Source organism: Brienomyrus brachyistius, chromosome 13, assembly GCF_023856365.1.
Source record: "Brienomyrus brachyistius isolate T26 chromosome 13, BBRACH_0.4, whole genome shotgun sequence".
Lineage (NCBI taxonomy): Eukaryota > Metazoa > Chordata > Actinopteri > Osteoglossiformes > Mormyridae > Brienomyrus > Brienomyrus brachyistius.
This window is the reverse complement of record NC_064545.1, coordinates 16,836,589-16,851,610: the sequence shown is the minus strand read 5'-3', so window position 1 is coordinate 16,851,610 and position 15,022 is coordinate 16,836,589. Positions and strand designations below refer to the sequence as shown.

At 44.5% G+C, this 15,022-nt stretch overlaps 1 long non-coding RNA gene across 1 annotated transcript; it reads right to left on the bottom strand.

The window, feature by feature from the left end:
* Positions 1–4,633: 4,633 nt before the first annotated feature.
* Positions 4,634–15,000, bottom strand: LOC125705955 (uncharacterized). Its single transcript, XR_007381795.1, has 3 exons — positions 14,906–15,000; positions 4,827–4,899; positions 4,634–4,692 (listed from the first exon to the last, which is right to left on the bottom strand). It is a non-coding gene; the product is annotated as an uncharacterized LOC125705955 (long non-coding RNA).
* Positions 15,001–15,022: the final 22 nt, after the last annotated feature.

The following is a 15,022-nucleotide window of genomic DNA, read 5'->3' as shown; positions in this document are numbered from 1 at the left end:
TGTCAGTGTTACTTCTCAAAGAATAAGAGCTGGCTTTGAAGGATGCAGTACTGCGCGAAAGCTGTAGGCAGTCAAAGGAAATGTTTAAAGCTATTTGAGTAGTAAGCGTATATTATATACTTACATGGAATGTGATCCTGAATGGTTTCAAGACTGACAGAAGGAAGTATGGGTGAAAAATGGTCAATGGCTTGGAAACCAAAAATAAACCATTCAAGGTTGTGGTACAAACATGGGCCAGTTCTAATGGAACACAACAAGGATGTTTCTTGGCAACAAAACCGAGAGGCACAAATGCTATCATGTTCTTGAGTGAGTCTCCGGGGCGCTTTTGAGCTGTAATCCACTCACCCAGCTGTAGAGCTATGCTGAGACTAACATGCCACCAGAGTCATCTCGCATAAGCCAGTTAGGCTAAGACTCAAAGCTGGACCTAACCCAGTACTTGGTTGAGAGTTATGAATATCTTGAATAAAGACTTGAGGTGAGCAAGGAGTATCGCACATCCCGGTGAGCTCTCAGGGCGGGCTGGGGGCAGCTTCTTGCAGCCAGCAGTAGAAAGTGCAAAGTCCGGTATCTCCACATCCCCTAGCTGTGTGGAAGTCCTGCTGATCTAGGCAGATGAGGAGGACACCGGTTACTGGTCTAGTCTGAGTGCTCACAGTGATGTACAGTGAAGCACTGCTTCCCCACCTGTCACTCTCTCATCCAGGCAGCCACCAGACGGAGAGCAGCCCTATCGTCGCTTCATCTAGCTGCTTCTCTGAAGGAAAAGCCACATTCTGGCATGACATAAGGGACCCACATGACACTTCCTTCTCCTTCCGCATGTTTCTGCCATGTGATGCATCAGCTACCCAAACTCACATACCAGAGCTGCCTTACAACATCTACAGCTGATTATATCATTCTACAGTAGCATCAGGTTCTAAGAAGGAAATTGGCACAGTATAAAATTCTGTCACCATTACCCCACCACCGGCAAGTCATGTGAAGTACAACCTGGAAAACCGAGGATGAAAAAAAACAATGAGAGAAGCTTTAGCTGCCCCCTGCTATGTCACATTGTCACATATGGGTTAATTGCAGAGAACATAATCTCGTTGTTGTGCACTGTGTGCTGTGGTGTGTCAAGAATGACAACTAATCACTAAATTCTAAATTTGTGCATCCATTCACTGGGCCTGTGTTACTCTCTACGTGTTTTTCAACACCAGTAGATATTTTTGCTCATGCTGCTAAGGATGGCTACACTGATACCTTCCTTAGAACTGAACAAATGAGATTTCAGTCAGACAGAAGGACGCCCTGTCTGGTGTCGGTGAGAAACCCCAGAAGATTCTGGGACAGCCTCAAAGTCAGTGGCACTGAAATGACTGGAAGGCTTTCATTTTCATTCGGGAGTTTTTGATGCCAAAATGTCCAGCCCCGGCTGGACAGGAAATGTAACTTTCCCCTGTGGCCCCAAAGTCCTCTCATGACTTGAATGATTGGATAATAAATAAAAAAGAATCGGTATCCTCTCATTTAGATTTCGTTCTCTGGCACACAAATGGTGTCAGTAAATATCATCCGTGTCAGAATAAAATCTTTTTTGTCATCATACAAAGTACAATGACATTGGATGCAGTCCCTTCAGTGCAAATAAGGCATTTAGAAGGTTTGTACTTGGAGTGCAGGAGTGTATAGAGCTGGACAGAGTCCTTCACGGCTTGGGCTGAGCCGAGGGCCAGGGGCACCAGACCACCACCAGTGCCCTGGGGGGGGGCTCCTCTGGTCGCCCCACCCAGGCCCATCCAAGCTGGAATGTTGCTGATCTAGGTTGGAATGTTGCCTCCAAAAAAGGATGTGTTTAACTTTTGACTAGATGCTTTTAAACATGCATTGGGATTTCTGTTACAAGGTGAATATGCAGACATACTGCTATGGGGATCATGCTAGTCTTTACACAGCCACATGAGCATATTCTTTACAGTGCTACCTTACAGAAAGCTGTCACTTTCAATTATAACTGAAACATGAAAAGCAATTTAAGTGACAAAGCTGAAGCTGATAATTCAATAAATCTCATATTTCTCAAGTAGGACAATGAGATTATAGTAAGAATATTCGCTATGAAATGTGACAAATTCAGCATAAGGCTCTGGCAATTTAGGCATTTCAGGTAAAACAGACCAGCTGCACTTGATTCATCCAGTGCTTTCAGTTGCCTGGGTAGCACCTCAGTTCTGCACTGGTTTTGCTGGGAAGCAGAAACCAGGCTGCTGATAATCTTGCTGCAATGCAACATGTATAAGATGGAAAGGCAGGGATTCTGAGCTTTTTGATACTATTCATAAATGTTACTTTTGCTTTGACTTATGAACCTATATGGAAACTGAAGCATGCATCAGTTCCTCCCTGCTTTTTGCGTTACCCCCTTCAATCACCACAAAGGGGCAGGAGTGTCCAGCTGGCTTCAGAGCAATCCACGCACGCCCCAATCTATCTGCACCCAAATTTCAGTCATCGGTGCCGCTCGGATGCTGTCACTTCAAAGGAATGTGTCCCCTCCGTGATGACATCAGAGCATTGGCTCAGGAGCGTGTGGCCCCATCCCGGAGGGAAATTTCTCACAGTAAACATGCCACTGCAGACATGCGATACTCTGGGCGCTGCCGGGACTCTAGCCAGCCAGGCAGACTTCGTACCATGGGGCCGGGACCAAATCTAACCTGATACTTAAGGAAAGCAGTCTGAGTCAGGTAACACAACTCTCACCATGGGCCCCCCCATCTCAAGTTAAAGAGGTTAAATAGCTGCATGTTTTGATCCAAACCGCTTCAATGCCCACAAGCAGCAGCGTGCTAGTTGGTTTCCCAGAATGTTTCCGGCAAAGCCGCTAAGGTGTCTGTTAACTGATTCATCCTCTGGAGATCAAAACCTGTTAGCACCCTCCACCCCACGCATGAAATCCCCCCACCATTGCCACGACTTGTCCCTATTGTTGCCATATCGCTTATGAGCGCCTCTCTGTGCCTGCCCCAGTCACTGATCTCGCTGTTATAAATACCCACTGTCTGTTCAGACTTTTTCTACTATGTACTGCTCTGCAGTGGAATGCCATCCTGTCCAACAATCCAGGCTCAGACACCCAAAAAGGCACTTCTCTAATAAAAGGAGAGGTATTCCACTTTCACTACTTCATGTTCCCTCTCAAACTCAGATTAACTAGCCCACATTTCCCAGTCTTCTGTGTATGCGTTTGGATATTAAAGTAGATAAAGTTATATATCACCATGTAAGGTACAACAGCCTGTCCCTATCATGGGATTGACTTGGCCAGCTTCTTCTCAGCTACAGAATAGCTCACCTGCTGTTTCACCTCCTGAACCGATCCATCAGGGGGACAGGTTCTGCCTGCAATTGTGTCTGTCTCTTGGCAGCACGGGAGGAATGCACTGGACAAGCCCAGGCATTTACAGTGCAGGAGTGGGGGGGGGCAGAAACAGCTGGATGACACACCTGGATGATTAGAGAATTTGAATGGTGGGGGGGGGGGGGGGCAGACATGACAATTTCCCAGAATCCGAAAGCATGCAGAATCCCAGCCCTGTGAGTCAGCTCTAATTTTTTTACAGCTGGATGCATAACAACACCACTGCGAGACACTCTCATTCACTGCGAGACACTCTCAATCACTGCTCGACACTCTCATTCACTGATTTTTTTTTTTTTGCAGAATTTCATGCCACACATCTCATAAATCAGTTTAGTCCTAAATGCATTTATATAACACTATAATTTTGGATTATTAACCAATGAAATACAAGCAAATACTACTCAAGTCCTGCAGTTCAGTTCCTTTTTTATGCTGCTTTTTAGCATGAATAATTACGGCAAACATTTTGACACTGAACCATCCCTCTAGGCAGTGATCTAGTTTTGTATTGCATAACAGATTAATGAATGCAGCCGGAATGTATCTGGAATTCTTGTGCAACTCTCCCATGCTATCCAAGAACTGTTTTCCAAGGATCAGATGAAACGCATGGCTGGGATACCACTCAACAGACCCCTCTGAGCTTCTCCCCCAGCACACACTCTGTGGACCCCTCCCATCTACACCTCCCTTCTGGTCAAACAGCCCTGGAACTCCAGGGGTGGCCCAAATAGGGCAGCGCCCCCTGTGAACAAACCCCATCCTCTGTTCCAGGCCTGCCAACTCTCACGCATCTGGCGCGACATGCACACTTTCAGATTCCTACACTCATGCAAGAAATCATATGGCAAATCTATATTACTCCATTATGAACCTATAATTAGCTACAACAAAAGCGCTGGGGCAGTTTGCAAACCCTACAGACTATTTACAAGGTAAGAAAACTGTTACATACATGTAAATGTGTGTGCATGTGTGTGTAGACTTGTTTTGAATTGAAAATCTCACTCCAGTCCTGCTGACCAAAAATTGTCAACCTTGCTCTATTATGCCAAGTCCACAGTCTTGTAGGTAATAACTATTAACTGCAGAGACTTTCCAGGGCTGTCTACAGTGGTTTATACAGTGTGGCTGTACTTTTGGTGGTTGTAGCATATTAAAAATTAACCAAAGTAACCAGGGTGTTAAAAAGTCGTTACTCTGTCCAACTTGCCTGGCAAACAAAGACAGACCATGTTGTGCTTCTGTGCTTCAGTGCTGAGCTGGCTCTTCTGCTCTAGGAATGACATTGAGGTAAAACATGGCTTGTTTTGCTTAGGATTTGGGTTAAAGGTCACCTTAATTCCATCTCCAGAGGATCCTTAAGGGTTAAGGTTAGCAGAGAGGCCAGAGAGAGGACACCAACCTGCATGTGTTGCCCACCGGATCAGGGGATGACGCGGACGATCGCTGGCTGCTGATGAGGCCACATTTTGCACCTTAATGAATGAAGAGAATGCAGTAACAAAGCAGCAGAATGCCCACATTAACCCTAACCCTGCCCAGGAAGTGGGCTCTGCTTTTTGGGGTCCCCGTGTATCGCTTTATAGCATTTGATTTGATTTACATTTATATACAGTCGTTTAGAACACCATAGTACACAATGCAGCCACGAGAAGAGAAGGAGTATATGAAAGGTACATATATGAAATGACATTGATCATATATTGATCAATGTAATGCAATCAAACACACAGTGATCAGCGACCACTGTTGTAAATGAAAAGCTACTTCATTTCTGGGGACACCGTACCAACACTAAACCAACACATAAACATACAGGTCTTGGCTCCCATACTGGAGATGCAGTTGAAAAATGAACAGGATGAATAAATAGTCCAGTACATAATGTTTTGATTTTTTTTTCCAAGATACCTATATACGTAAAACCACACACAAAAAAGGAAAATACATGTTCATACATGATTGTCCACATCCAAGCATGTATGGTAAAAATAGTTTAGTCTGAACTAAATCTGACCTACAGTAAGCCTTTCGGCGTGCCAGGGAAGCTGGCTGGATTAAAATGGCTTCAGGAAGATTGGAGCACATTGCTGAGCAGGAAGAACAAGGAAAGGGAAAGAGATGTTAACATTTTCTTAATAAAACCAACATTTTAGTGAGAGTATCCTCAGTATTCCCAATGGCTCCCAGCCAAAGGAGGCGTGGCCAAATGAGTGCCCCACACCCCAAGCTGCTCCATCGTAGCACCCTTCATCTGAAGCCGCTGAAAAAATCTCAGAAATGCTCTTGCTGCTCCAGAGTGCTGGTGCCAGTCGAAATCCCCCAGAATGCCTTTCAGCGTTCTGCTACATGTGACAGAGAAAGCACAGCCCCTCCCTTGAGCAGGTGACGCACTGAGGTAGCTCCCTATATGGGGGAGGGGTTGTACATGGGTGCTGGCAGCTCTAGGCCTTAGTGCCTTCAGCCCCAGTAAAGTCTTCAGGTTCCCCGGCAAATGGCACGTCTGCAAGAGTTGTTGTTTTCAAGCACAAAACCCAGTCCAGTCCACTTCCCTCATGGTAAACAAGACTCAAACCTCCCATCCTCCCCACTGCGGGCGGCCCTCATCTGCTCTCACTGCTCGTCGGAGCCTGTTTCCTATCTGAAACACAATCCACATTACAGTAAACATTTCAGGCGCGTACCTCCTGCCCATGACGCCACCAACCACCAGTCTTCAAGACGGTTTATGGTAGGAGCAGGATAAAAATGTAGGAACCCCTGGGAGTGTTTTATGTGCTGATGTGTCCTCAGTTATTCATTCTGACACTAACTGTGCATAACTAACATGTGAGCAGTCGGAGACAAGATGACAGCCTTGACTCGAATCACACTACTAACATCCATGTGGGTGGGCGGGATATTATTATATATCACCTGTTTGTCAGGTCTGGGGTAAGAGGAGTGTCCTATGGATCAAGCTGTAGGAAAAAACCACAGAAATCGCCAAACTCCCCCCCCCCCCACCACCACCACCACCACCACCACCACCACCCCCGCCCCCAGTACTGTCTTGAGACATGAACTCAAAAGAAGATGTCCAATCTATTGACCCACTTTTCTAATAACAGCATTTTCTTTCTCATTGTGACTGAGAAACTGCTGTCTTGTCGACTGAGAAGGATAATTATCACATTTGCGCCCTGCTTGTCTGTTTCACATCATTAGTCATACGGCACCACACAGCAGAGCTAAAATAAGGAAAACAGCACTTTGAGTTCTTAAAATCTGGTGACAAAAATTAGCCTTGTGGTATATAGTTTAACATGTTTTTTTCTAATATAACTGTTGAACTGATGAAGTGCAAACAGAAGAATAATCAAATGGGACAGATGTTCTATAATCTCTCTTGAAAGCTGACTGACCCAAAACTATATAACCTGGCATCACTGCATGTCACCATTGCTGCTGTCTGCAGCTGTGTTAAGTCCTTGCTCTGTTTCCCCTGGGTGTTGCTTTTATTGTGGTTGGCGTTGCAGCCCACAGAGCACACTTCGGCACTCACAATGCCCCAGGCCAGCAGTGTCATTCTGTCCCGGAGGGGAACAGACCCAAATGAGAACAAACTGCCCACCATCTACCTCTGTCCACTTAGCCAGGGCCACGGTCGCCTTGACGACCAAGCCTTTTCACCTCTAAATAACGAGCTGGCATGAGCCACAGTAAAGAGCAGATCTGGAGATGCAGAAAATGCCGGTGGGAGCTGGGGGTGGTTTGATTATGCAGGACCCTTAAAAACTGGCAGACGCCTTGTGTTTGTTTGACGCTTTGGGAAAAAAAGATATATATCTGCAGCAATGTCAGAAGAAACTGTTAGAATTAAAGGCTGCCTTGGATTACAAAGCAGGCTCCATTCTGGGAAGGATTCCCAAATCCTGTTCGTAAGGACATTAACGACATCCTGGGAGGGAGCTACGGGTAGATGCATAATAGGACATTCAGTTACCCACTCGTCTTCTAGAAAGTTCCAACTCCTGTTTTCTCCCAGGCAGCATTTTATCATGACTCCCCCCTCCCCCAAAAAAGCTGTCATTTGGACATTACATTAAAGAAACCCCAACCCATTTAACAGCCAAATGCACACAGACCTATTGCCAAGTCCCTGCTGCCAGTTCTGTCACTCACCGAAAGTTCAAGCTGTCAATATCCATTTGTTTGCATGTGTCTGAATGCACATGCATGCACACACACATGTACGCATTTCCAAATCTGCCCTGTCCAACAGCTCACATAAATAAGCAACCTCTGTCACTGATTCATTAGGGCATCCCGTCAGTCTGGTCTGGGCTTTTCCAAGAAAAAATGTCTTAGCTGCTCAAGGCGCTATCTGAAAGGCTGTTGTTTGTGCACTACTTTAGTTAAGCTGCGTCGTTATTATGAAAGGGTCTTGACAGTTACCAAAGGCTGAGACACCTAAGCGGCGTCTGTTTGTACAAGTCAAAACCAGGCAGCAGGGACAAGATTTGCTTTATAATTAATCACTGTTTTATTTTTGGCTTATATTTTATTGCCTCATCAAATATTTAAAATATACTTGGTTTACCCCAAAAACAAAACCCAAAAATGCTAAGCAACTAATGCTGCTTTTTGTCCATCTTCACCTTAAATGCCCTTTAAAATATATATATTTTAAGATTTATTGTGGTTGCAACTGGCTCATACTCATTCCTACTTCTGGACCTACTGTATCTGGTCCGTTTCTGATACAATCCATTCGACCCATGTGTGTGAGCCATTATTCAGCAGAGCTTCTTTCCTTAGACAGCCATTACACTAGTCATTAGGCTGGAATACATGTAATATAACAGAAAGGGAACATCATTTGGAGCTCAGAACATGAAAACTACACAGAGACCCTCCTGTTAACGTAACGTCATTATTTCAGAACCTCAGAGCAGCATACAAAGGAACTGGACTGAAACGTAGCTGAACCATGAGCATCTGATATCTTCATAAATAAACAATGATGGCAGTGCATCATGCCAAGCTTGCACAAACTGTGTATTGTCACTTAACACACCAAGCTGACAAGTGACACGTCCAAACAAAACATCATAGAAGAGAGCCCAATGAACAGGCAGATATGTATCAGCACTGAACTGCAGCCATGGGTTTCACTGAACTTTATTTGTGTTTCTCACTTAACTTAAAATGTCTGAAAATATCAAAATGTTACAGGTGGTCGCTACCAAAAAATTGACAAAACCTATAATGCAAGTCTGAAAATGTGTCCTTGTCCATTTACCGTTTTTTTACGTGTCTGCCCCAGTTATATTAGCTTCCATTTGTGTAATGCCCTAGCTGTCCTTAATCTGAAGTTGCCCTCCAAATTTGCCTATAAGGTGTGATCCTTGTAGACACTGTATACTAAAGCTTTCTGATCTCAGTGCAGGTCAGACAGAGACTTGCTTGATGGTGGGCTCTGGGTGGCTGGGTGGGGGGGGGGGGCGTGGGCACAGTGAGAGGGGTGAGTAGGAAACGCACATCCATCCATCCATTTTCCAAACTGCTTATCCTGCTGGGTCACAGGGGGTCCGGAGCCTACCGGAAGCTATGGGCACAAGGCAGGGAACAACCCAGGATGGGGAGGCCAGCCCATCGCAGGGCACACTCACATATGCACTCCTACGGGCAATTTAGCAACTCCAATTTGTCTCAGCATGTCTTTGGACTTTGGGGAGGGAAACCGGAGTACCCGGAGGAAACCCCACAACAACATGGGGAGAACATGCAAACTCCACACACATATAACCCAGGCAGAGACTTGAACCTGGTCCCCAGAGGTGTAAGGAAACAGTGCTAACCACTGCACCACCATGCCACCACACGAAACGCACATGTGGCAGGCAGTCAATCCTCTGGAGGAATTAAGCGACTGGAGGACCTGAGAGCCGAGAGGTCACATACGAAAGGTTCTTTCCATTTGCCCCCTAATTTAGGCCATACAGGACATTCAGTTCCAACAGGTTTGGATGAGAAAAACAAGAATGACCATAGGAGGACAAGAGGTTAACGAGAAATTCAGATCTTTCAGGGACCAACCCAAAGGGAGGTCAAATGCAGTGAATCACCACTGCGACACACCGCTGTCATCAGAAAGTGTTCTGTGAAAAGCAGTGACCGCACACCACGATAATAATCATTACAAATGTGACACGCGGAACTACACCATAAATAAAACTTGTAAATCTAACAACAAATTTGAAACTTGCTGGATCTAAGCGCAGCTAAGTAAGATGGTAAAAAAAAAACAAAAAGATTAAACCACCGAAGAAACTTGTGAACTCTTTTGGCAGAGGGTGATAAAGTTGTCTGCGAGATTCCAAGAAACTGTGTCTGGCTTGTAAGGTGGGGGTGCATGATATCTATTTCCCCTCTCAGACAAGAGAACCAATACTTTCAGGTCAATGGGACTATCACTCTTTTGTGGAAAAAAACACTATTTCACGCAAGTTTAAGAAAATAAAAACAGCTCCACCATCACCCATTTCATCATCCATTCCTATTCATTTTAATTTGCAGTTCTTTGGATTGCCCTCTTCTTTCATTATGCCTCCCCAGGTGTCCAAGAATGATTTAATAAACATAATAAATATAAATAAACACAATATATAAAGCATTAGGTACAATAGAATCATTAAACAGAATATGTATTCAGCTATGAAACCGAAAACAATTGATTCATGCTATGAAGTTGGTCACATGTTTGACTTTGACAGTATATTGCGATGCAGGAAAGGAGACAAGTGACTCGCACTTATTATGTGAATACCAAATAATGGAGAAGAGGTCCACCCTTAAGCTCCATGCTTGGAATCGCAGGGATCCTAATTGGATAAGCAGCTGCTGAAAATGAATAGATTTTCTAAAGTTCTTCAAAATCCCAGAACATTGCTCAAACGTGAAACACCAGCTCATCTTAAACTCAGGTGCTAAAAAGGAAAGATGTAATCGTGGCCACAAAGACTGCATTATCCAGTAATTGGCTCAGGACATTATTACCAGGGGATTATGAGGGAAACCTTATTTTTATTCCTGAACTCAGTACAGTGGTCCTTCTTACTCAGCTCCTTAAAGCACTGAATGACCTGCCAAAACTCTTACGTATATCTATTGGTATTTTGGGCAAATTCCTGTTCTTGGATTATGATCACTGATACTTGATAGTTAGGCAAGAATGGTACAGGAGAGTCTGGGTTATGGGGACAATCACAGTCTTTGTTTCTACCTGTTTACTCAGCTTAGATTTTATTCTCACATTTGACTACTAGATATGTTTACTGAAGTTAGACAGGTAAAGTATTAAGCTTAAGCACAAGGGGACCGTCTCCTGGTACTTCAACACATGGCCTCTTTCCTAACTATGGTCCACACTGTAATAACACATAGCGCCCATCCACTCGAGTGAAGCACAGAATTTTCCATCCGGGATTCCTGTTGTACTCCTTCTCCGTAACCATGGGCATCACACACATACATGCACTCTGTAACCGATGTGGCACACACACTTACATCCCTGTGACCCTCTGCAGCGGCAGCTGAAACACTGTAGGGCCAGAGCTCACAACTCTGTACTGCATAACACAGGGACAGAGAGAGCACCAGGGAAAGGGGAGGGGGGCAGAGTGCTGCTGAGACTGGCCAACCATAGGTCTAGAGCAGTGGCAGGAAAGTCAAGCCACCATACAGAGTAATCTCCTCCCCTTTCCCCTTAGTACCCTATTGACTCTTCTGTGTCTTTCTGTGGTGCGCAGTACAAGGTAGCCTCACCGACTCCCCTATTCCTCCTGCCAGTGAGGAGCTGCCTTTGCAGTCTCTTTGCGGCAAAGCTTTACTCAAATACAGATAACTAGATAACTGTCGCTGGTGGGCTACTACCTCGCAGAAGCACTTGGAGGATCCCGGCCATGGTCAGTGAAACTTTTTGAAACTTTCTTGCTGGTGTGTGGTAAACATGCGGTATTGCGCCCGCTTGCCTTTATTAACGGGACGAAAAGATTCAGTTACATCACATGTTATTAAGTCACCGGCATGTTTCATAATTCCTCGTGACGTGGAAAGCATGCGTTATGGAGCGCATTTGTCACTTACTTCAAAACAGCCTTTCGGTTTCGCTGTACCTTCATCAGCATGGCTTTTTAGAGGCTGCAGAAAGCAATTAAGTGGCAGGACAGCGCAAAAACATATGACTGAAAACCTACCTACAATATATAGAACATCCATAGACTACTCGCAAGATTAAATGCTGCTATGGAACATTATACGTTGCTCTAAGAAACTCGGAGTGACATGATTTTTATCTACCCGTGAGATCACGCTTTCACACGCTAAGGGACATTTCTGCGAAGTTCACCGATTACTGTTGTAGTGTTTTACCGATTCCGTTTAGTCAACTGCGCTGTGTTTATGTGACGGTACAACTATGTAACAACTGACCGTAATTATGACATAAAAAACTATATGTGGTCGTTGCTGAAGTTGTCACCGGAGCTCAGTAACAGACAAATTAAGAGGATGAAAACAGTAGCATGTTTTGCATATTAATTGCATTAATTGCATATTAATATGCATTCTTGACTTTGACGTTATAGGCCTACAAAACTTTACCTATTCTGTGTATGTGGTATCAGGATAATAATTTTTATTTTAGAACTTTGTGTTTAGGTGTGTCTGAGTGTGGAGGGGATGAGTAATACATCGTAGGTCACTTATTAGAAGAGCTGGGATTGTTGGAGCGAATTAGGATTTGCAAAATTTTGAATGGGGGTCGCATATGTATTTAATACCACTTACTGAACCGCCATACCAGCGTTAATTTAACTGGAAAATTCTTGATCTCGTGTTCCGTTGATCAGTAGTACATATTATAAAAACAGTTAATACAGTTACATGTACCCTATTATTTAAGAACAAGGAAGGAGAACGGCTATAGTATTTCGCCGTCCTCATTATTTTTATCCTTTGCTCTAGGAATGACAGTACGTTCAGAAAAAATTAGGCCTACGTATTGACTCGGCATGCTGTTCACCTTTTACATATATGTGTACCTAACTGTTTCCGCATCTCGATTCCCTAAAGTACCCAGCAAGTACATCGAATAACAAATGATCCCAAATACAAGATTTAAAAAAACTAAATAACGTTACTAAGCAAAATGCAAAACGTATTGTAGTCAGTGCGTTTGGTGACGTATTGTTGGAGACAAAGATGAGCCTATGACTAGAGCCAAGTAGCCTAATAGCGACAAAGCTATTAAGTTCCACAACAAATTTGATGCGAAATGAGATCCACTTCGATTTCTATGGACGCTTTTAATAAAGCACCAAGAAAACCCTCCATTGTGTTATAAAACATAACATCTGAAGTACGTCGGTATCACAGCTATGGTGCTATTATTATTAAACAATATACGTCTTGTAATATGAGCAGAATCTCCAACGAGGATTTAGTGAAGGATAGCGTTTCACTGGCATGAGGCCCAGCTACCGGCATTTAAACAGATGCTGAAACTACCGTACCGAGACGAGTGTTCCCGTCCCCTCTGTCCTTACAGAACCTTATTCTGACATGCGGGCTGCCACACAAACTGACAGGGTCCAAATGCCCGGCCAGTTTTGATATAATTTACTGTCGGTGGGACATATAACTTTTTGGTTCTTAAAAAGCATAATTATTACAATAATAGTAATAGTTTCACTTGAATGATGAGAACACTTGCTCCCACTGTGCTGAACCACATACATGCAACAGGAGCACACATTTCTCAATTAGTATACCTTGCAATAAATTTTGAGATGTATCTTTTTTGTCAATGACAGATTATTGCTGAATTCCACAGTAAACATCACAAGTGTGGGATCTTTTTATCGTATGCATTTAACCAAACACACGCTCAAGACAGTGGGTGTGTTTATGCATGTCACCAAAGTACGCCACATCCTACTACCAGCTAGCCAAGTCGCAGAAGCCTCTTATTGTGGGATACCAGCATGGTACTGATGATTGATTCCATACCGAGAAACAGGGGCTCCATAAAGGGGGGGGAGAGAGAGAAATAGGACGATAATAATATACAGCATGTGCTTTTATGGGGCCCATCTCCAAAGGCACCCCTGCCTGGGAACCACCAGCTTTTGTGAGCTAATCTGACTCTTATTATGGACGGACAGTTAACATTTTAACATTACTTGGCCTCTCTCCGTTCTTGCACGTATTTAAAGGGGGAAATAACTGTGGAGCCAAGCAAAGAACACATACGTCTTCACGTTTTGTGTCATCGCTTTCAAACACACAAAGACAATCAAATAGTTTGGAGGATGTCCGAGCAATTCCCATTATCGAGGTAGTCTATATAATAACTCCCGAAGAAATGACGGAATTCAAAGTATTTTCAGCATATGGCTAAACAAAATTGTACATAATTTGCCAGCACTGATTTCGAAAAATAACCATACAGTAGATTAACATATACCGATTATCAGCAATGGCCAGCCACTGACAGCTTGTCCCGCGACGCGATGCCTTTAAGTGTAGCGCTACTCGGCCCCCGCCGCCTCTGCCTCGCTCTCAGTGACTGACGCAATCGCCTCCTTGGGACTTTCAGTCACAGTCAATGGCGACTGCGGCAGAGTCGCAGGGCCAAGGGTGCGGAGCGCCGAACGAAGAAACCGCCGCTTGGAATAAGTCACAAATGAGACGGATGCGAACTGTAAGTAATACGGGTCCGTGCGGGATAAGCTGTAGACCACCAGCCCGGGCTTTGCCGTAGGAGCCTATCGCCCAGATGGCGGTCTTTTGTGTGATAGCATCGGACCCTTTGTCTCAACCTCGGGCCGTGAGGCACGGCCGTTGCTGCTGCAGTTTTGTACGCTGTAGATGCCCACAAACCTCTTTACGGTATTAACCAGTGGCTGTCTGGCTAAACAGGCGTTGTAATTAACGTATTATCGCCGTGAATGTTAGTTATAAGAAAAAAACGTGCCACTCGCCCACCTCGCCTTACGGTTGCTCGTCAGCCGATCCGACCAGTTACGCCGCACGGAAGCTGAATATCACAAAGCGGCGTCCAGTACGACTCCTCAAATACATACTCTCAGATTTTATGGAGATTAAGTACTTGCGACACAACGTTTACCGTTTAATAAGCTATTATGCTCATTTGGGAAAATACCGGTCCTTTTCACACCCATTCGCTTCCAAGTATTTACCACGTACATGGAGAACTAGTCACCTAACGAGTTATTCTCGTCTGCTGAGAGATAATCGACATTAATTCGCCAGGCTCGCTGACCTTTAACTAGCCAATTTTCTTTAATATCTGCGGTCGCTTCTACGGTAAGTTGTATCTGGCGTGCGCTGTCTGCTGCGTAGGTACGTTTTTAATGGGCAGTTTAGTGGTATTTATTCAGTGTGGTTGGTCGTGTCCGTTATCTGCGTACCTACCCACGGGCGCTGGTTTTGGTAACAGTTAGTCGTTTTTCTCGTCTATACCGATACTAACTTGGGCCGCTTTGCCGCTCCTGTTCCGCCAAATATGGTGAAGGAGTAAAAGTGGCGCGT